This window comes from Sylvia atricapilla, chromosome 12, assembly GCF_009819655.1.
Source record: "Sylvia atricapilla isolate bSylAtr1 chromosome 12, bSylAtr1.pri, whole genome shotgun sequence".
NCBI classification, from domain to species: domain Eukaryota; kingdom Metazoa; phylum Chordata; class Aves; order Passeriformes; family Sylviidae; genus Sylvia; species Sylvia atricapilla.
The window spans coordinates 9445864-9454834 of record NC_089151.1 but is presented as its reverse complement, the minus strand read 5'-3'; positions in this window follow the sequence as shown (position 1 = coordinate 9454834).

Below are 8971 nucleotides of genomic sequence, written 5' to 3'. Positions count from 1 at the left end.
CAATCATCATCGTCTGTTGCTCACTTGGAAGCTACAATTATCCTGGCCAGTAGGACTTGAAAAAGGATACCCATTCTCCCAGAAATCTGAAGCATAGTCTACTAGTCTGGATAATTACACTGCTTAAATTGCAGATCCAACCATAATTATTCAATTTGCTGAGCAACAAAAAGATCTGAAGCTGGAAATACACATTTGGCTCCTACTTTACTGTCTTTTGTACATTCTACCTAGGAACATAAGAATGGAATATCTCTTCAGCCTAAGCTTACCTGTTTTTTCTGAGTGACTGTGTAATTTTAATCCTTCACTTTTACATTTTTCTTCCACTAGGACCTTTCTAGGTCTCAAGATATTTGTCAGATTTAAAATGAGATTTCTTAGACTTCTAATGAGCAAATAAGAGAAATACAGGTCAAGAGAGAGAGAGAAAAGGAAAAATTTCAGACTGCTTTCCAATTCTGATGAGGTAAAAACAACCTACCTACAAACTTCAGAACATCTTGTTCCCTGAAGATATCCAGATACCGGATAAATCATTCACCCTTGTTACCTTACAAGAGGTAATAAAACCTCTTGCAATTTTGACCTCAATAAGTTTTTCTGGCACCAGATATCTGATGATTGCTAACTAAGTTAAGTGTAATACTGCTGTCTTGAATTTAAACTCTGAGAGTTGAGAGAAGTATTAAGTGAAAACAAGCACAAGAGAGTTGCCTTAATTATGCTATTTTTAACTCTCAACATTTTCTAAATGCAATCTGCTCTATGCAGTTGATTTGACTACAATTTATATTAATGAAACTTTCAACAGCATATTGCCTTGCAATAAAAAACTAGTAGCTACAAGCACAACACTGATAAAAAAATGAAGGTTTTGGTGGTGATGTGAAGAAAGCTTTGTTGGGTTGCACCCAGTAACTGACACAGGTTGTGGTGGGTTTTTCCCCCCTACGTGGAAATAGAAATAATCTGTCATGGTTAAAAATTATTTCAGATTAAAAGTATTGCACTTTTTTTCCCCATCACAGGAAGAGAATTCTCACTCACACCCATAAAAAATTCCATCCATAAGTTATAGGCAGCCTCAAGCTAACTCATGTACCAGAAATACCAAAAGAGAACACTCACTGTCAACTAATGGATGTCTTCAGCTCTTGATGGTAAGCTGAATTTAGACTCTCACGTCAATAAAATCCAAGTAATTTTGAAAGCCAGGATTTGTGGGCATTATTCTGATTGCATTTAGGAAGATGAATGAAAAAAAATTATTTTTAAGGATTCAGTGTTTAATTAGCACACTTGTTTTACTAAACTCAGTTGTAGGGACATGACATGTTTGCCTGCCTTTGGAAACTGACACTTGAAATACTACTCTGCTAAAGAAGTTAAACTAAAAGTGCAGCAGATTAAGCAAACCTGCTTTTGGGGGACCATGTCAGTAAAATATTTTTCATTATCATAGAACACTATTAATGAAAAACCTACCTAGCTTTACTCTCTGGATCAACTTTTACCTTCTACTACCTTCAGATACAAGTTTAGTTATTGAGACCCCTTTTCCTTCCTTGGTGACAGCAGGACAGTCAATATAATCCATTCTCTTTTCTTTAAACAAAGCACAGCTGCCTTATGATGAACAAGACACAGATTTTTTTTCCCTGTAGAAAAAATATTCCTCCTTCAAGTTTCTTTCCATTCATGTAGGATTCACAGTGAGGGTCAGAAGGCCCAGCATAAAGTTAGACTGGAAAAATTAATTTCTCACTGTGGATACTATAAATGAAAGTATGCAAATAAATAATAGAATAACTAAAAAATGTCTCTTCATAGCAATAGAAGAACAAAATTTGCTGGCAACAATTCCAATACCTACCCTATAGCCCTACTGTTCACTATACCTTGCTTTCTCTGCTTTTTTCATTCTCTCCTTTTTTCCTTTACCAGACTTGCTTCCCATCAATACAGCTCGATTAGAGATACTACCTTGTGCTCCATTACATTTCTGAAAACATGACAGCTGTTGTCATCTTCTGTGAAGCCCACTTGATCACCTTCTGGGAATCTCCAGATGTCTGAGAACTACAGCAAAAGATTGGACTGTCTAATTAAAGTCTTTTAGCATTATTGTGTGACAGTTCCCTGTCATAATTATGAAGTCTTGCACATTTGCAACTATTTCACACTTTTTTTTTCTCCTGGTTTGTTATCTGATGCTCTAAGATCAACTACTTTCTCAGTTCAGTATATTCTGTCTGTGCATTTGACATCTATGCTTAAGCAGTGATAAACAAACCATTACAACTCCACACAGAGAATACTGTGCCATGGTATCACTTACTGATAAAACATTGAGCCTCCAATGGCAGAATCATGAAAGACTTATGCAAGACACATCAAACCAGTCTGCAGTACTCTCTATGTGAATTGGAAGGTCTAAAAATAATTTCAAAGCCCTATTTAGATAGTAACTACTTAAGGCCTCATCAAGGCTGTATCTATGAATTTTTTAAAGCAGTTGTATTTTTGAGCAAATACCTTGAATTTCTTCTTTTATATATCCGTTCAATTTTATGAGACTCTATATGGTTGTGTCATTTATTTTAGCTATACTATTAGGCAAAATCTCAGCATTTCTATTCTGTTAACAACTTAAGAGAAATTATTCTTACTTTTTTCTGTTAGTTTATTTCTTTACAAGGCAAAGAAAATGTTGACCCTGTATGGTTATAATTTACTGAGGATGAGAAAATGGAGGTAGTGAGGGTGAATCATCACATCTGCTGTTCTTTCATTTAATAAGAACAAACCTTTGAAAGCATAATTGGGCAGTCCTTAGACAGAATGATCAGTGATTCTTCAGTATGTCTAATTAAATGTTTACTAAGCCCATCAACAAGAATTTGGATGTACAAAACCTAAAAAGAAGAAACACATTGTGGTATCTGTTGAAAATAACAGTAATTTTTTTCTTGCTTTCCTTCATAAGATAGATGACCTACTGAGATAAATGCAGGGATTTCATTGAAATTGGGAAGAAATTTAATCTTCTATCTGGGTTTCCCTGAATCTATTTTATGTGTGCAGGAAAATGGGAGTCACTGTCTCCAGGGTAAGCAGATTGGTTGCTGCTGACAACAGCACACTACAGCTGCTGTTAGCAGAAACCAGGATCCATGAATCCAGTGATTCAGCTGTACTTGAATGGCTGATGGCTCCTCGTGTAGGATCCCAAAGAACTTTTCATATTTGATTTGATAAAGATATTCCAATTTTACTTCCATCTTGAATCAAGTGTAAGTGTAAAAACCTTAACCTAGCCAGACCTAATTCCAGATTTGAAGGTAGTTCTCAGGAATTTCTATGAGAGCTCAGAAGCAAAGCAGTGTTTGTTCTTCTGTTTTGATGCCCAGAAAGTTACAGTTCAGAAAGTTACAGTTCAGAACTAGGGGTATGAAAGAGGAGAGTAGAAATGATGTGAGCTTTTGATTAACTAAGTTACTATGTACTAAAGTAAATTGTATTAAATTGTTTCAGTCACCAAATCCTTTAATTAAAGATAATTTGAATTTTGTAACTGTTTGAACTTATATATTTAAATTACTCACAACTATTTCAAATGTATTTTTAATGTGTCTATATTTCTATTTTTCTCTTTGCAAAGCAGAACATGGTTAGTAGTTTAGCAGGACCCTTTCAGCTAACAAAAGAACAAACTTGGCTTAATTAAAGACTGATGAGGTGGGGAAACAAAGAGCAATGAGCAGGGAGTAGTGGCTGTCCTCCACATTAGCATTAAAAGGTTTGCTTACTTGTGGTCTTGTAATTTGGGAGTGCCCTATAGCCGCCTATACTCCTGCAGGTTTTCCTCAGGCCTCGTGTTTGCCTCTGCCAGACTCTTTGGTAGGGCAGGTTTCCCACTGCCTCTGTCTCAGGCAGCCTTCTGGAGAGACAGCCCCAGTTGCACACTAAAGCCCCAGCCTTGAGGAGGCACATTCTATTGTTACATGAACGTGAAGGAGATGCCAAATGGAAGAAACAGTTTTCTGTAATTTGTTCTTTACTATATCAAACCCACATCTAGAATAATCTCAAGAGTCATTATTCAAAGTGAAGTGTTTGCCATAATATTTTCATAAATACTTTCCATATCTACAAATACATTCCAGTCAAACAAACAAAGTTGTAATAAAGTAAGTGCTGCTTTAAACTTATCTACTATACTTTGCTACAGCTTTCTAATGCTGAAAAGTTCAGCAAGGTAGGGAACAGAATATATAATTCTGATCTGAGTGAGTCTTGTAGAAACACTGGGGAAGGTACTTCAGGAAGCAATTTAGTAGTCAGCATGTAGCAAAGATGAGAATAATTATCAAGCAGCTGTATATATTCCAAAGACTTATGCTGTGATCAAGTTAGCATGCTGGTGGCATAGAATGTCATATCATATCAGGCATCCATTACAACAAATCTGCCAGTACTTTAAATCCACGAACCATTATGCAAAATGTAACATCAGTGTCAACTTCTCATCCCTTCAGGATGGCTGCAGAAGAGATCTTGCTCAGTAGGGTGTGACTGTGTGATCCAGTTGCTGTCTGGGAAACCTATTACATTTAAGAACTACCCAAGAAAGCATCCAAAAGTGGGAAAGACATCATTATAATATCTACCCATTGAATGAAGCAGTAAACCTAACTCCTGCATCACTAATTTAGAATAAACCACACAGGGATGAAGACAACCCAGAGGAAGGTTTTGCTAACACAGCATAAATAAAACATACTCCTCAGTTTGTTTGGCTGCCCCAGATTTCTGTCATATTTCTTGAAAGCTGGCAGTGCAGTTGCTAAAACCTTCTCTTAGATGAGGGCAATGCTTGGAAAACAGGATTTCAAAGCATTAAAAGCAGGGACCTTCATGCAGCTCAAACATACTGGATCCTCCACACAAGCCTCCAGCATCTTTCAACACCACATGATTCAGGGTGAGATGGGAGCCCAAACTTCTAAATTAACTTGTTAACTACTTTTTAAACAACACTTGACAGATACTTCTATTGTAGCCATTAGCAAAAGAGTAAATTAACTTCCAGTTTAAAACTACACTAAATAATGACTTTTTCTTTTGATGCGAAATTAAATGGAAAATGCTTGGAAATACTGTACCATTTCATTTGTAAGTTAACTAATAACACATCCTGTTTCAGAAAATTCTTCATAAGCACATGAAAAGCCCTGTTCAAATATAGATATCAGAGATGCCTTTCTAAAAGCCCTCTGCAACTGGACTACAGGCCTTTTTGCTACAGTGTTTTCTGCAGTGTTTTGCTTTCGATGAGGCAGAATCCTGACTCTGTTTAGCTGCTTTAAACAGCTAAACATGTATTATACAACATACAATGCGTATCATCTATCTTCTGAATCTTGGTGGGAGGATGGAAGGCAGCACAGCTTTCAGGACTCTCTCAAAGACCATAAGAACTATACTTCTTTTTCCTCTCCCAAAAAACCGACAAAAAAGGACAGTCAAACGTTACGGAAATGCTCCCCATATTAAACCAGAAGAAGAGCCAGAAAGACAATTGCTGGGAGCAGTAAGGCAAGTGTTTAAAATCAAGTTGATGTGACTTGATGTTATTAGAGGTTCTCCAGTCCGAACAGAAATATAGTATATCTTATATTCAGCTGTTTTGGTGGTGGTTTTTGTTTGTTTGTTTTTTGTTTTGTTTTTGACCAATGCTGAAGGTTCAGACATGTAATTCATTTCCAAGATACCATACACTCAATTCGTCTTATACAGGCTGCAGAGTAGCCCATTTTGTGCTTTACAAACATTTTGAAAAGTCCCTACACAAAGCGCAGCGCCGCAGTGCCAACACCCCGGCGCGGGGCAGCCGCGGGCCTCCGGGCGGGCGGAGCTCCCCGCTCGGGGGGCGGCGGCTCCAGGCGCTCTCCCGGCGGCGCTCCCGCCCGGGCAGAGGCGACGCGGCCGCCGGGATCAGCCCCGGCGCGGCCCCCGGCACCGCCCAAGCGAGCCGGCGCTCTCCGCGCTCCGCAAGCGCCAGGACTACACCTCCCGGCTGTCCCCGGAGCGAAGCCGCCTCCTGTCCGCGGGGCGGCTGGGAAGTGTGGTCACGGCCGCCCGCTCGCTCGGGCGCCGCCCGGGCCGGGGCCCCGCGGAGCGCGGCGGGGCGGGGCGGCCGCAGCGCGGCGGGCGGCGGGCGGAGCGCGGCCCCCCCGCGCCCAGGGGCGGGAGCGCGGCGCCGGCCCCGCCCGTGGCGCTCCGTGGAGCTGTTCAGCGCCCAGGTGCTGAGTCTCCCCGCGGCTTACGGAGGCTCCGGCGGCGTTCCCACCGCTCCCCGGCGCGGCCATGGCCCCGGCGCTCAGCCGCCTCCGCCAGGCGTTCTGAGCGCCCGCCCGCCCGCCGCGCCCCGGCGTGGATGCAGCAGCTCCCGGCGCCCCTGGCTCCGCGGGGGAAGGCGGCAGGTAAAGCCTTTCCCTTCCCGCCCATCCGCATTGCATCCCCGCCCGCCCTCCGCTCGGAGCTGCCGGCTCGGGGGTCTCTTGCCGAGCCCAGAGCCTGAGGCTGCCGGAGGCGAGAGTTGTGTGCAGGGAGCGAGCTCCGCGAGGCGGACCGCGGGGAACAAAGCGGTACATTCCAGATGTTTTTTGAGTAGTTTCGGTATTTTAGTTTCCGGGGAGTGGGGAACGGGAGAGCGGAATGGCTGGTTAACTGCAAATATCTGTACTTAGATGTAGGGGAGAAATACCCCTACGTGTATTAGTTTGCTCATGGAATCAGATTCTCATGGTTCAGCAAGGGAAAAGATGTATTTGTCATACAGGTAAGATAGTGCTATAGTCAAGACTGCAAAATGGTTTCCTTGAGTACCCTCCTTAACTGTAATGCTTGTATAGATTTTGCAATGCAATAATTTCTTACTTCTTTCCGTGTGGATTACCAGCCCCACTGAAGAGCTAGGACAAGCAGCAGAAGGTCAGAGTAACAGGCACAGTGTTTCTGTGACAAGGTGTCAGAAAGAGGAGAAAATTCCACTGTATTTAAGGCCAAATGGCAAGTTGCATCCTACATGAAGTCATTTACAGCCGAGCATTGTGCTGTTATGCCTGATGCTTCAGGCTTCCTCTTAGTGCTGGGTGATGAATAGGGAATTGAGCGAGCATATTAACCATGCATAATCAAGCAGCAAGTGTTCTTCTCCGCTTGTATGTGTAGTACCTTCTGTTACAGGATCAGCGAGTATTCCTGAGCTATCAAAAGAATTTTTCACCCTAAATGTAGTAGGATGCAGCTGCACCCTTTTTGTGTTGTTGGTAAGACGGGTTAACTTGCACTTCTGAGAGTGGCAGGGAAGGGGAAGCCTGGCAAAACAGAAACTCAGCACTTTCCTCAGGTAGATGGCGAGAAAAGTTTAACCCAGGAGATGCATGGAGTCACACCAGGAACTTGTACAGTTTCTGTGCTGATTTGCAAAAGAAACTGAAGAACCAAACTGAGATTAAAAAATAGCCCCTTTTAGAAAATCAAATGCTGTCTCATTAGCATACTCGTAGGGCTTTGCCTTAACTTACTTCTGCCCTGTTTCTAGAATTTGTGTATTAAGTGTCTCACGCTCCCCATGTTACATTGTATCATTGTCAGAAGAAAAGAGCCAGAGAAACAGTTGCAGGGAGCAGTAAGGTAAGTGTTTAAAAGCAAAATTGTAGAGACTCACAGAAATTCCCATGGTATTAAAGAATCTCCAGTCTGGACAGAAACACAGTTCTTCTCATTTTCAATGACTTGGCTTTCTTTCTAAAATTTTTTTTTTTTGTACTAATGATCAGGGTTCCGGTATGCAATTAATTTCTAAGATAGCATGCATTCAATTTGTCTTATAGAGGCTGCAGATTAACAGATTTTGTGCTTTACTGTAATAAAAAGAAGTTGAATAGATTGAATGCAGTCTGACAGTCATCTCACATCCAAAAGCTCTCCTTCCAATAGGCAACTTGGAGGTGCAGGGGCAGAACATCTGGCTTTTAACAGTAGCCTTTTAGGGATCAATTGAGTTAATAATTACAATAGTTCTTTACCGTAAAATTAAAAATCAATTTGTGCACATGACTGTGTGCAAGGCAAGCTTCCCCTCACACCAGTAGAATTAGATTTCCTGACACAGCTCCTCCCTACCTCTGCCTTTTAGTCTAAGCACTATCAAAGCCTCAGAGCACGTGATCAGCTATGTGTGATTTAAGCGACGCTATTGAATTTTTTCCACAGGGAACAATTACTATAGAGTGACAAGTCAACCATTTTGATCTTAACAGATCCAGCTCTGTTTGGTGATGGTAACCATAGCATACTCTGCCTAACCCAGTCTGAATGTCTCACTGTAGCAGTTTGCTTTTAATTTGAAAGGACACTGTTAAACCTTAAAATAGGTTCTCATTTTTGGGTAAGAACAAGAGGCTTTATAACAGAAGGACACTGTAGACATTTCAGCTCTATGTTTGCAGTTGCTGCTTAAGAAGCCACTAAAATATGAGAAAAGCTAAGCAGCATGTTCTGACCACACCCCTACATTGCCATAATTCATAAGAGACTCTATGCTTGCTGCCACATTCATATTTCTACCTGGTCAGTTAGGACAAAGACAAAGCTGCTTTGTCTTTATGAAGCCAGTGCAGCATGCTTTTAATAGAGCCAGTGGTCTGGGCTTCCCAAAATATATTAAAAAAGACTCTTGTGCTCAACATTGTTTATGCTAAAGGCTATTGCACATAGAATATTTCTGCTAATTACTTGTATGTCGGCTTGGGCAACAAACAATCAATATTTTACTGATGTAGAATCTACTGCAACTTTCTGTGTCCAGTTATCATGCATTCAGCACAGTAAATTTAATCTCAACTTGCAATTTCTTTGTGGAAATGTTTATTTTAACTTCCAGAGGAGACTGCTGAAG